The sequence below is a fragment of the Haliotis rubra genome, unplaced genomic scaffold (genome assembly GCF_003918875.1).
Source record: "Haliotis rubra isolate DU_JTF1 unplaced genomic scaffold, ASM391887v1 Scf135, whole genome shotgun sequence".
Taxonomy (NCBI): Eukaryota; Metazoa; Mollusca; class Gastropoda; order Lepetellida; family Haliotidae; genus Haliotis; species Haliotis rubra.
In genome coordinates, this window is record NW_025765281.1 from 225,399 (window position 1) to 239,890 (window position 14,492).

The following is a 14,492-nucleotide window of genomic DNA, read 5'->3' on the forward strand; positions in this document are numbered from 1 at the left end:
CCACCTGTTACTTGTATTATAAATATACACCAACTGTTACAAGTATTACAGATATACACCACCTGTTGCTTGTATTATAGATATTCACCACCTGTTACTTGTATTACATATATACGCCACCTGTACCTTGTACTACATATATACACCACCTGTTACTAGTATTACAGATATACACCACCTGTTACTTGTATTACAGATATACACCACTTGTTGCTTGTATTACAGATATTCACCACCTGTTACTTGTAATACATATATACGCCACCTGTACCTTGTATTACAGATATACACCACCTGTTGCTTGTATTATAGATATACACCACCTGAAACTAGTGTTACATATATACACCACCTGTTGCTTGTACTACAGATATATATCACCTGTTGCTTGTATTACAGATATACACCACCTGTTGCTTGTATTACAGATATACACCACCTGTTACTAGTAATACAGATATACAACACCTGTTGCTTGTATTATAGATATACACCACCTGTTGCTTGTATTATAGATATACACTGTTGCCTGATATACACCACCTGTATTATGGACCTGTTACTTGTATATAGATATACACCACCTGTTGCTTGTATTATTGAAACTAGTGTTACATATATACACCACCTGTTGCTTGTACTACAGATATATATCACCTGTTGCTTGTATTACAGATATACACCACCTGTTACTAGTAATACAGATATACGCCACCTGTTACTAGTAATACAGATATGCAACACCTGTTGCTTGTATTATAGATATACACCACCTGTTACTTGTATTAAAGATATACACCACCTGTTGCTTGTATTATAGATATACACCACCTGTTGCTTGTATTATAGATATACACCACCTGTTGCTTGTATTATAGATATACACCACCTGTTGCTTGTATTACAGATATACACCACCTGTTGCTTGTATTATAGATATACACCACCTGTTACTTGTATTGCTTGTATTATATACACCACCTGTTGCTTGTATTACAGATATACACCACCTGTTGTATTATAGATATACACCACCTGTTGCTTGATATTATAGATACCACCTTGTATTACAGATATACTTGTATTATAGATATACACCACCCTGTTACTTGTATTACAGATATACACCACCTGTTGCTTGTATTATAGATATACACCACCTGTTGCTTGTATTACAGATATACACCACCTGATATACACCTCACCTGTTGCTTGTATTATAGATATACACCACCTGTTACTTGTATTACAGATATACACCACCTGTTGCTTGTATTACAGATATACACCACCTGTTGCTTGTATTATAGATATACACCACCTGTTACTTGTATTACAGATATGTACAGATATACACCACCTGTTACTTGTATACAGATATACACCACCTGTTGCTTGTATTATAGATATACACCACCTGTTGCTTGTATTATAGATATACACCACCTGTTACTTGTATTATAGATATACACCACCTGTTGCTTGTATTACAGATATACACCACCTGTTACTTGTATTACAGATATACACCACCTGTTACTTGTATTATGTTGCTATATACACCACCTGTTGCTTGTATTATAGATATACACCACCTGTTGCTTGTATTACAGATATACACCACCTGTTGCTTGTATTACAGATATGCACCACCTGATATACACCACCTGTTACTTGTATTACAGATATACACCACCTGTTACTAGTATTACAGATATACACCACCTGTTGCTTGTATTATAGATATACACCACCTGTTACTAGTATTACAGATATACGTTTACTTGTATTATAGATATAAACCACCTGTTACTAGGATTACAGCTATAAAACACCTGTTACTAGTATGACAGATATCCACCACCTGTAACTAGTATTACAGATATACGTTTACTTGTATTATAGATATACACCACCTCTTACTTGTATTATAGATATACACCACCTCTTACTTGTATTAAAACATATATACACCACCTGTTACTTGTACTACAGATATACACCACCTGTTACTTGTATTATTACATATATACACCACCTGTACCTTGTATTATAGATATACACTGACAGATATACAACAGCTTGTACTTGTATTTGCTTTACCACTCGTTGCCGTCAGTGCGGCGTTAACCACAGACTGTTACACAGTTTGGTCGACTGTGTACACACTGCCACATGGCGGACAATCTCTTCCTGATTATCGATGTACCCTTGTTCCTTCACACGTACCTGACCAGGTGCTAACTGAACTACATAGAACACTAATTAACCACAGAAATGATGGCGCCAGCATCATTACATTACCTACATCACCGACCACGGTGCTACCAACCCGACTGAAATGACTAGCGAATCTGCGGAATTAACACCTTGAGCCAAGCCTCCGTGTGTGCAGCTTGACAATGGTCGGCACTGGGACTACATCAATACACGGTAGCTGATACTACCCATTTAAACCCAGACAACGACTAACCCTGGGATTTACCTTCAAACAAACATTGTACTTTCAAAGCACAACCTACTTTCCAGCCGATCGGATCTTTCCGCTGCTGTTGTGGATTTATAGTGTTGTAAAATGCAAAATACATTAACACTGTATTTCCAGACACTGGTCAGCTCACATTAACCCACGTATGTCGTGTTTGGGTCAGTTTGATTGCGGCACAAACCAATTCTGAACACTTATTCACAAGGAGATAAGGGATGAAACTTGATTTTCGGAACAATGCTTTGCCTGGTTTTATACATCACGACTGATTGATTCCCTACAACTTATGAACCTAATCCGATCAATCAAAGTTAAGGCAATTATACGGTATAGTGGGTCTCTGAAGTTAAACCCTGGTACAAGTCAAGTGAATAGACAGCTTATTGTTACGTCCAGTGAAGGTCCAGTGAATACGGAGTTTATTGTTACGTCCAGTGAAAGTCCAGTGAATAGGGAGTATATTGTTACGTCCAGTGAAAGTCCAGTGAGTAGGAAGTTTATTGTTACCTTCCAGTGAAGGTCCAGTGGATAAGTAGGTTATTGTTACGTCCAGTGAAGGTCCGGTGAATAGGTACTTTATTGTTACGTCCAGTAAATAGGTAGAGTATTGTTACGCCCAGTGAAGGCCCAGTGAATACGTAGGTTATTGTTACGTCCAGTGAAAGTCCAGTGAGTAGGAAGTTTATTGTTACGTCCAGTGAATGTCCAGTGAATAGACAGCTTATTGTTACGTCCAGTGAAGGTCCAGTGAATTACGTCCAGTGAATGTCCAGTGAATAGGTAGCTTATTGTTACGTCCAGTGAAGGTCCAGTGAATAGGTACTTTATTGTTACGTCCAGTAAATAGGTAGTGTATTGTTACGCCCAGTGAAGGCCCAGAGAATAGGTAAGTTATTGTTACGTCCAGTGAAGGCCCAGAGATTAGGTAGGTTATTGTTACGTCCAGTGAATAGGTAGTTTATTGTTACGTCCAGTGAAGGTCCAGTGAGTAGGTAGGTTATTGTTACGTCCAGTGAATAGGTAGTTTATTGTTACGTCCAGTGAAGGTCCAGTGAGTAGGTAGGTTATTGTTACGTCCAGTGAATAGGGAGTATATTGTTACGTCCAGTGAAGGTCCAGTGAGTAGGTAGGTTATTGTTACGTCCAGTGAATAGGTAGTTTATTGTTACGTCCAGTGAAGGTCCAGTGAGTAGGTAGGTTATTGTTACGTCCAGTGAATAGGTAGTTTATTGTTACGCCCAGTGAAGGTCCAGTGAGTAGGTAGGTTATTGTTACGTCCAGTGAAGGTCCAGTGAGTAGGTAGTTTATTAGGTAGTATTGTTACGTCCAGTGAAGGTCCAGTGAGTAGGTAGGTTATTGTTACGTCCAGTGAATAGGGAGTGTATTGTTACGTCCAGTGAAGGTCCAGTGAGTAGGAAGTTTATTGTTACGTCCAGTGAATAGGTAGTTTATTGTTACGTCCAGTGAAGGTCCAGTGAGTAGGTAGGTTATTGTTACGTCCAGTGAAGGTCCAGTGAGTAGGTAGGTTATTGTTACGTCCAGTGAATAGGTAGTTTATTGTTACGTCCAGTGAATAGGTAGAGTTATTGTTACGTCCAGTGAATAGGTAGTTTATTGTTACGTCCAGTGAAGGTCCAGTGAGTAGGTAGTTTATTGTTACGTCCAGTGAATAGGTAGTTTATTGTTACGTCCAGTGAAGGTCAAGTGAGTAGGTAGGTTATTGTTACGTCCAGTGAATAGGTAGTTTATTGTTCCGTCCAGTGAAGGTCCGGTGAGTAGGTAGGTTATTGTTACGTCCAGTGAAGGTCCAGAGAATAGGTAAGTTATTGTTACGTCCAGTGAAGGCCCAGGGATTAGGTAGGTTATTGTAACGTCCAGTGAGTAGGAAGTTTCTTGTTACGCCCAGTGAGTAGGAAGTTTATTGTTACGCCCAGTGAAGGCCCTGTGAATACGGAGTTTATTGTAACGCCCTGTGAAGGCCCAGTGAGTAGGAAGTTTATTGTTACGTCCAGTGAAGGTCAAGAGAATAGGTAGGTTATTGTTACGTCCAGTGAAGGTCAAGAGAATAGGTAGGTTATTGTTACGTCCAGTGAAGGTCCAGAGAATAGGTAAGTTATTGTTACGTCCAGTGAAGGTCCTGAGAATAGGTAAGTTATTGTTACGTCCAGTGAAGGCCCAGAGATTAGGTAGGTTATTGTAACGTCCAGTGAATAGGTAGTTTCTTGTTACGTCCAGTGAAGGTCCGGTGAGTAGGTTGTTTAGGGTTCCGTTCACTTTACGTGCTTGGTAGGGTCTTCGGTCTATGTAGTGTTTGTATCCAATTCAAGTCCAGACTGTCTAACTATTGTAATGGGACTTATTTGTGGTTATTTAGAGATTTCCAAACTTGAAATAGACAGGCTAAGGTTTGTCTGGCGAGATAACAGGGCAGTTAAAGATGTACACTGACCCTGGGTCTGGTGCCCATGTCTAGGTCAGGACATTAGAGTACCGTATATTTGCCTTAAGGACCATTACTCACTGAGCCGGTGTTGTTTTACGCCGCAGTGGGTAATATCACACCTCTTTGTTATAAACACGTGGTGTCATCACCGATTTTCAACGATATATTTATCTGATTTTCGAATTTAGTCTTGTTTTCATGTCCAATTGAATGTATGTCGGTGCATTATAGAGACTGGTTGTTCTCTGGAATCACATTCAATATAAGAACTTGAAATTGTTTCAAACCTAGTTTCCTTTCATGAACTCGTTGGTGACACTGTACAAGACTGTCTTACTTAGATAGCTACACACACAGATCAGTGTCAGTGGTGTTCTACTCACCAAGGGATGTGACGATGTGTCGGCGTTCCTCCTGTCATACAGCTTCACCGACACCAGACAGCTCATCAGTGACATATCGGACGCGTGGAACATCCAGTGGTCAGTGCTACCCGTGGACAAATTCACCTCACATCTGTCCATATACGCTGTGGCGCCCTTGCCCACGATTTCCGCGCCCTCTATATCATTGATGTCCTGGTTGCAGTCCGGACCGGGCAGGGTGACTGGAAATAAAGATGGAAATACTAATAAATATGACGAACATTATATGCTTATGATATAGTAAGAATTCCAACTATATCATAAGCATGGATTACAATATTATCAAATAGTGATGATGCAATTTTAAAGGTGAGCGTATCCTGCCCCATCGGTACCTGTGCGGAGTGCTGCAAGTCTGTCTGTGTCTCTCGTAAGTCATAATGCAGATATACAGTACATCCAGACACTGTAGAGATGATACATTCCGGCATCAACTATTGAACAAGTACCAGAGTAACGGGCATCATCTAAAATCATTGTGTGGAGTTGCGCCCCTTTGGCGTTCCAGGACCCTATGATCGTGGATTCAATTTTCAGATACGACATAGTTTGTAGCATCACCTTCTCCCATATCAACCTGTGACTTCATGATAACACTGAAACCTTTTAAAAGCGACGTTAACACAAATCACTCACTCACACTTCCTCCCACATCAAGCTGTGATATCATGATATCACTGGAACCCTGTTCAGAACGATGAAAATACGTTACTCACTTACACTAATGGAACAGACTGACCGAAAGAAACGAGTTACCCAGCTTCCATTTCCGAAACAAAGTATAATAAATATTCTGCTGAGCGTAATAGTGCATAGACATAATACAAATTCCTACCTCCATTTGCCATAATGAAAATCACATTCCCAAGAAAATTTCACATTTCCAAGTGTTCAAACCTCGAAGTCTGACCGTCTCTGTCAGTCAAGTCTTGTTGACGTAAACCTATACACGCTTGATTGTACCCTATAGATATAACCAGCATGGCGACCACCAGGCTGGGAACAGTTCCTGTTTCAAGGAAGAGTTGAATATCTAATGAAATCTGTGATAGAATTTCTCCTCATCACTGCTCCGAATACACGCAAACCTCTGGAAACCTTCAGTTAAAAATGGTTCTGTGTTGCGTTTTGTTTGTTTACCAGTTTAATGTAATTTGGTAATATTTGTATGTTATTGCAGTTTAGCGACATCAACAGTACTCGAGTATGGACCAAACACACCAGATGATGATAGTGAGATACCACCTAGGACGATATATATCAATAGTACTCGGGTATGGACCAAACACACCAGATGATGATAGTGAGATACCACCTAGGACGATATATATCAATTGTACTCGGGTATGGACCAAACACACCAGATGATGATAGTGAGATACCACCTGGGACGATATATATCAACTGTACTCGGGTATGGACCAAACCCACACCAGATGATGATAGTGAGATACCACCTGGGACGATATATATCAACAGTACTCGGGTATGGACCAAACACACCAGATGATGATAGTGAGATACCACCTAGGACGATATATATCAACTGTACTCGGGTATGGACCAAACACACCAGATGATGATAGTGAGATACCACCTGGGACGATATATATCAATTGTACTCGGGTATGGACCAAACACACCAGATGATGATAGTGAGATACCACCTGGGACGATATATATCAACAGTACTCGGGTATGGACCAAACACACCAGATGATGATAGTGAGATACCACCTGGGACGATATATATCAACAGTACTCTGGTATGGACCAAACACACAAGATGATGATAGTGAGATACCATCTGGGACGATATATATCAACAGTACTCGGGTATGGACCAAACACACCAGATGATGATAGTGAGATACCACCTGGGACGATATATATCAATAGTACTCGGGTATGGACCAAACACACCAGATGATGATAGTGAGATACCACCTGGGACGATATATATCAATTGTACTCGGGTATGGACCAAACACACCAGATGATGATAGTGAGATACCACCTGGGACGATATATATCAACTGTACTCGGGTATGGACCAAACACACCAGATGATGATAGTGAGATACCACCTGGGACGATATATATCAATTGTACGTACGAATCACAAAATCAAAGCATCTAAGGGACTTAACTCTGCCCAGTAAATTGTGGATCTTTCGAACACTGCCATCTGTGTTTTTACCCTCTCAGGAAATCCATATAGGTGGGGTCATGCACAATACACAACACTAGTACAATCTGTGAAGCCCATTTCTGGTGTCCCCCGCCGAGATATTGCTGGAATATTGCTATACGCTACGTAAAGCCATACTACTTCACTCATTGTTTCTGAAATCTTCAACTGTGCTTCTTTATTTCTGGAATAACGGTGAACTACTCATCCATTATCTGTGCTGACATGTACACTGCTACCAGATGTTCTATAAAGCCAACTATGTAATACAGTAAGGGATGTAGGTTTCTTCAACACGTTCAGAGGTCACTGGCGGTTAGGTGCCTGACTCTGTGTGAGTGGGTTCCAATCCCGGATGGGACTCAACCCAACAAAAGTACTAGACTCTGCACTTTACTGAGAAAGTGTAATCCAAAATATAACGTGCGTTACATTTGAACACTTTGTAAACGGCATTGTGTATTCATTGAATTGCATGTCTGTTAAAAACTGCGATATAAACTGGTGCCACGTTTAGAGCTGTGGGCTCGAATCCCATTTATGAACACCCACAACTTGGCACTTTGCCATTTACCCAGCACATAAAAACCTTCTCTTTATAAACCTACTCATTATATATTTATACTTTCCACAATCAGTTCATCGACCGACCAGCCATTTAGTTTATTAACCTTTAATTAATTTGAAATGCATTTATAGTGCTACTTTATAATTATTTTCATATTCTCGTCTATGGTAATTGAACGCACTTCTTAAGATTGACATTTTTAAAGATATACTAAACGAATGTCATTAAATATACCTACACACTAAGGGTATTAACTATGCTAGTATGGGAATAAAACAGGGGAATCTTTGATATACAAGGGATGCAACTCTCCACAAGAGGGAGACCTATTACTACCCATTTACGTTGCATTATGTGGAAATATGACACTGAAGATCACTGAAAAACGAAATATCCCGACATATATGTTCATTGAGTCATCTGATAACCCATTGTCACAATATAACATACTAAAACTGCATCACCGTATGCAATATATATCGCATGTTTCCATGTTTTGTCCGATAGGCATCCTTTGGAAGTTGACGAATGATCCAATACCAGCAAATGTTGGATAACAAGCTACTTACCCGACTATTATAAGGACGTTTCACTGTCGATCCTTGTACCCTTCATTGACCAGCATCTGTACTAGAATATGGATGGCGTTGCCACCACCAAAATGTGTCGACTTTGTGATTACAGGCACATGTGTATGATGTTGGTGATGAACGTTATCACATCCCACGTGGTGCGACGTGCAGGTCAACGTGTATCACAAACAACTGTCGTGACAAACGTGTCATGACACCTGGAGGAATCTGCTTCATTCACATGTATGATTACAAACTTATACAAGAATGACAACCATATGTAGGATCACTGAAACAGCTTACAAGATGCACGTGGACAGATTGCATGTATTTTGAACGTTTCTTTTCCCTCGAAAATCTAAAACACTTGCCAAATTACACGCAAGATTAAGGTAACTCGCGAAGATCAGGGTTAGAACTGGTCTTCAGTAACCCATGAGGACTAACAGGATCGGGTGGTCCGACTGGCTGACTTGGTTGACACATGTCATCGTATCCCAATTGCGTAGATCGATGCCCATGCTGTCAGCAACCATGCTTGCCGTAAGAGGCGACTAACGGGATCGGGTGGTCAGGCTTACTGACTTGGTTGACACATGTAATCACCTAGGTGTTGTTCATACTGTTGATCACTGGATTGTCTGGTCCAGACTTGACTATTTACAGACCGGCGCCATAAAGCTGGAATATTGCTGAGTGCTGCGTTAAACAACAAGCCAGTCTAAATCTAATCAGACAATGTGCCCCAACCCGGACCACCAAGATTATTGTAACTTGCTGCTGATGCTGCTGGTGTGGTGATGGCGACTGAAAATGTTAAGCATGTCTAAAATCAAGTCACGTGGGAGGGTGACCTACCCAGCTCAACAATGGGAAGTACTTTCATTGTGATGCTGAACAAATCGCTTGCAACAGATATGTCATGTGGACCTGAAAGGTATCTTATCACATTTATTGCCAAGCGACGCCGATGGCTGATCTACGGCGATGGAATCAGTCACGTGATATACTCGCGATAATGATCGACAAACATGACTGTTTTCATTTTGCTTCTTACACTAACATGTCTGTTGGCTCTTTGTTATGATACTTCAAACTATCCAGCTCTATGAACACAGTTCTGACGTGAATCTATCCCTTTTGAAATATATATTTTCTCTGTTCCTCGCTACAGCTCGTAACAGGTAGCAAGTGTTCCACTCGGGACATGAATTTGATATGAATTGAAGCCTGTTTAATATCCTGGAACTAGGAATCGCGTAATGGCCCTCAATGACCCCATATGCCTCATCATAAACAAGGGGCGGTGGGGTAGCCTAGTGGTTAAAGCGTTGGCTTGTCACGCTGAAGACCCGGGTTCGATTCCCCACATGGGTACAATGTGTGAAGCCCATTTCTGATGTCCCCAGCCGTGACTTTGCCTGAATATTGATAAAAGCGGCGTAAAACTAAACTCACTCATTCACCATGAGGCCGACTGATAATATCATAAACATAATTCAAGGCTGTTCCACGTGTATATAGCGGGGCAAGGTTGCCATCAGTATGGGAGACTGTGGAGTCTGTGCCTGGATGTATGTGTTTGGGGATTACGTTCCTCGAATAACACAGCCGTGATATTCTGACAGCCATGACAGGTATCCCCTCCTCTAACACTCATTTATCTCCATCTATAAACAATCAGGCTAATCGTGTTTATAATGTACATATCCATCTTGACACTATATACATTTAATTGATAAACAAGAGCTTCCTTCATAGATGAAATACAAATAGCGTAACGCATAATGTACACACAAACATGTGATGTGATCTAAACCATTAAGGTGCCTCTCCATGTAACCTTTCAACTTTCCACATCTCAAACGTCCCTTTTATCTACGCATATAAATAAACGTAAATCATGTGTGAATTTTAAATCACGCATTGAAGGGAGACATTTGGTATACTCCATAACCGTTAAAAATGCCGAAAGGTCAAAGAGTCAGTTTCTGAAACAGATACCGAATCATAACCTGTAGGTTACTTTGTACATTTAATCACAAATATTTTCTTCAGATTCGTGTATGATACGTTTCGTTGGTCGATGTTCCAGTACATACACGCATGTGGATACGGTGGCATTGCTCATACAATATAACCATGAGTTGAGATCGTACACATAAACCTTGTTGTTGGAAAGTAAAGATGCCGAGACATGTGGGAAGTCTAACGGTCCTCAATATAATTTGATCTGGGAAGCTGTACATGTTGGGAATGAAGCGAAATATTGGTCTGTATGTGTTTCCACCAACAGATGATGGATGGGTGGATGGATGGATGTAGTGGGTGAGTGGGCTTGTATCAGACCGTAACTGTAAGTTAGATAAAACAGAAGTCATGGTCTTCAGAAATGGTGGTACATTGAGACATTATGAAAAATGGTTCTTTAGTGGCTTTCAGATAAAGGTTACTATTTGTTATAATTATTTGGGTATTTTGTTCTAAAATAGACTGGAACTTGGTCAAAGTTAGATATCAAAGGTAATAAGGCTATATTTTTCATCAAAACGTTACTATTAAGTTCCTGGGTTTGGCAGCAAATTGTTTGGCATTAAAATTGAACCTGTATTATTGTTTCAGAGAAATGCAATACTATAATCATTTATACTAATATCTGTAAGTGTGTGCTAGGGGTTAGCAAATATAATTCTAGTAATTCTGTTGGCAGAGTGTGGTAAACATCAATTTGTGTGTAGATTATCATGTGAAATGTGTTAAGTATTGGAGCAAACTTTTGAGGATGGATAATAGTAAGTATCCCAGGCAGAGTTATCTTTTAATAAAACGACTTGACGAATCTGGCAGGGCAACATGGGCACGTGGTGTTAGACAATTACTTTTCAGTTTCGGATTTGGTGATGTGTGGCTGTTTCAGGATATTGGTAATATGAATATGTTTTTAATGCTATTTTAGCAACGCATATGTGAATACGAAAAGCAAGCTTTATGGGTGTCAACGTTTTATTGTGAATAGCACGACGTTTCGGAGTGTAAGCTTCATCAGATGATGAAGGAGCAAGCATACACTCCGAAACGTAGATGATGAAGGAGCAAGCATACACTCAGTCAGGAAGCGGTTTCTAAGGTGTAACGTCCTCAGGTGACGGTCTTTCTGGGCAGTTGTCACCCGGGGTCTGCCTTTCTGGGGCCTGTCTGAGGTCTGGCGAGTCTGTTGGTAACGCCGACGAAGGTTCCTGACGGTCACGACGGAGCAATTGAAGGTTCTTGCAACGTGACTCGTTGTAGCGCCCATTTGCAGCATTCCGATGGCCCTCTTTCGCTGTGCTGAAGTTAACCTCGGCATTGTAAAGTGGTTTTCTGCTGAAGTACGATCTGCTCTGTGCTGTGAGGTGGTTTTATACCATGCATGCACGTGCATTTTACCCTTACTTGCAAAACACGTGCATTTTGCTATTTTCGATGCAAAGTTGTCAAGAGGTGTGTTTGAGGGGTGACGTTGGTCAGAATTGAACCCTTGTTGTTGGCAATAACTATGGGGCAATTTGCACTTGATTATATTTTCTTATGTTAATATTATGAAAAATTTGCAAGAGAAAGTTTCTTTTGCCCATCAGTATAGAATATTATATTATGAATATTAGAAACTGGGAGTTTAGGAGATATTTATGTTTGCTTATGTTAGACGAATTACCTATTCAAACAACTATTGGTCGTAGGCAGGGTATAAATAAATGTTTGTGTTTCTGGAAGAATTGTAATGACAATGTAGTTGAAGATGTTATACACTTTTTGTTTGTCTGCCCAATGTATAATTTGATAAGGAGTAAATATATATCATCTAGATTTTCTGATAACCCTACTTTTAACTCTTATACTAGTATGCAGTAACGATCATGAAATTATTCTAACTGTAGCAAAATAAATTATATATTGCTTGTCTTTCCGCATTGTATAATCATTGTCACTTTCATTATATCATTATAATGTTCAATGATGGGCCGATGGCCTAAAAACGAATAAATTATTCTAAGTGGGAATATGTCGGCAACAACGTTTTCCACTTTGATGAAACCCAGGAAACGCTGTAAAGTAAAGAATTACAGATTTTGTCTTGTAAATTGAGACGTGACATGAAACAGACGCAGCGCCATTGTTGAACCTTTAAAAACCATTTTCAATCGCATCTACAAAATGCAGATTAACAATATGACAGAGAGGAGCAGTTTGCTATCATAAATCGTGCTTAACTTAACAGTTTAAGAAATTCACATGTATTATGTATACATCACTGCCAACGTAAACTAAATAATTGCATCTAGGGATCCGGTTGCTGTGGAACGCCGTAAAATGCTTGAGACAAATTCCAGAAGTATGCATACATGAATATCTGACCGGACTGTCTTGACAAGCGGAGTTGGGGAGACGGATGATCTACAGCTACACGCTTCCACGCTATGACCATACTCCATACAACACCATGTACGACATACCTCAGGACAAAGTTTAGTATCTGAAAGCGCGTTAAAATTTAACGGCGATATTTCCTCCACTTTAGCGACAAGTATCAATACAGATTGCATTCTTCATGATCAGCTGATAGTACACGAACCATGGTTAAAGTGAATATCATATTACGATTTCATAAAGTATTTTTGTGTTTACATGGTACATATACCACAATCAACCGCTACAGTAACGACTAAATTCAAACCGAAATATCATCAGAATCGCTTCAAAGATTCGTGTTCACGATCTAAGGTATGGGAAACGCTAGATGTGTTGCTAAAAGGCCAAGGTCGTGGTTATCAAGCGCTATCAGTGTTAATTTAAACATTTATGGAAATGTTCATTGAAAAAAACCCACGTCTCGGTGTTTACGGGAGTGCGACCAATGTAACCCTGATGATGATAGCCCACGTTATGCTGTTTTTATGGTATGCAATACAATGAAAGGATCCTAATGGGTAAACAACCTGATTGGTCCGCGGCAGTGTAATGGACACAATATATTATTAATGTTGCTGCTACATTTCAGTCAAACAACCGGCTCGCAATAATACATGACAAATACGTATGATACTCTGTAGAGTATTAAGGATGTACGCCCTTGTTGTCAACAGAACTAGTCATACAACCTTGTCGCAGAGAAGGTAAAATGGTCGTCCATTGAAACACAAAAGTTTAACTATTCCATTATCATTTGAAATCCGGGGCGGTGGGATATTCTGGTGGTTAAAGCGTTCGCTCGTCACGCTGAAGACCCGGGTTCGAATCCCCACATGGGTACAATGTGTGAAGCCCATTTCTGGTGTCCCCCGCCGTGATATTGCTGGAATATTGCTAAAAGCGGTGTAAAACCAAACTCACTCACTCATTTGAAATATCTGCTAAAAGTATATCTATGTACGTTGCCGACACTATCATGAACCTGTGTTGATGAATCGCTATGAAGTAGATGTTCGCAGAAAGATGAGCCGGTGGTATAGAAACACACGCAGATGCAAGTCTATTGTTGGCCTATAACCAGTCAATTCAGGGAATTGCATCAGACATCATTTCCATCAATGATCCATCAAATTTAAATGACATGAACCTGACAACATTTCTAGGACTTTGTTGTTATCTTGAATGTTGAAATACTGATCACGGAACCTTTGAGCAAGAGTGGTATAACGCTCTGAATAGGATTCGCATGCACCGTTTGTACATTGGAAAGGTTGTGAAATAATTACACCTAAGGGTGTAAGCTGCTAGAATATTGCTCGGCATAAAAGAAACTTTGACATTTGGAATGTAGAAGCC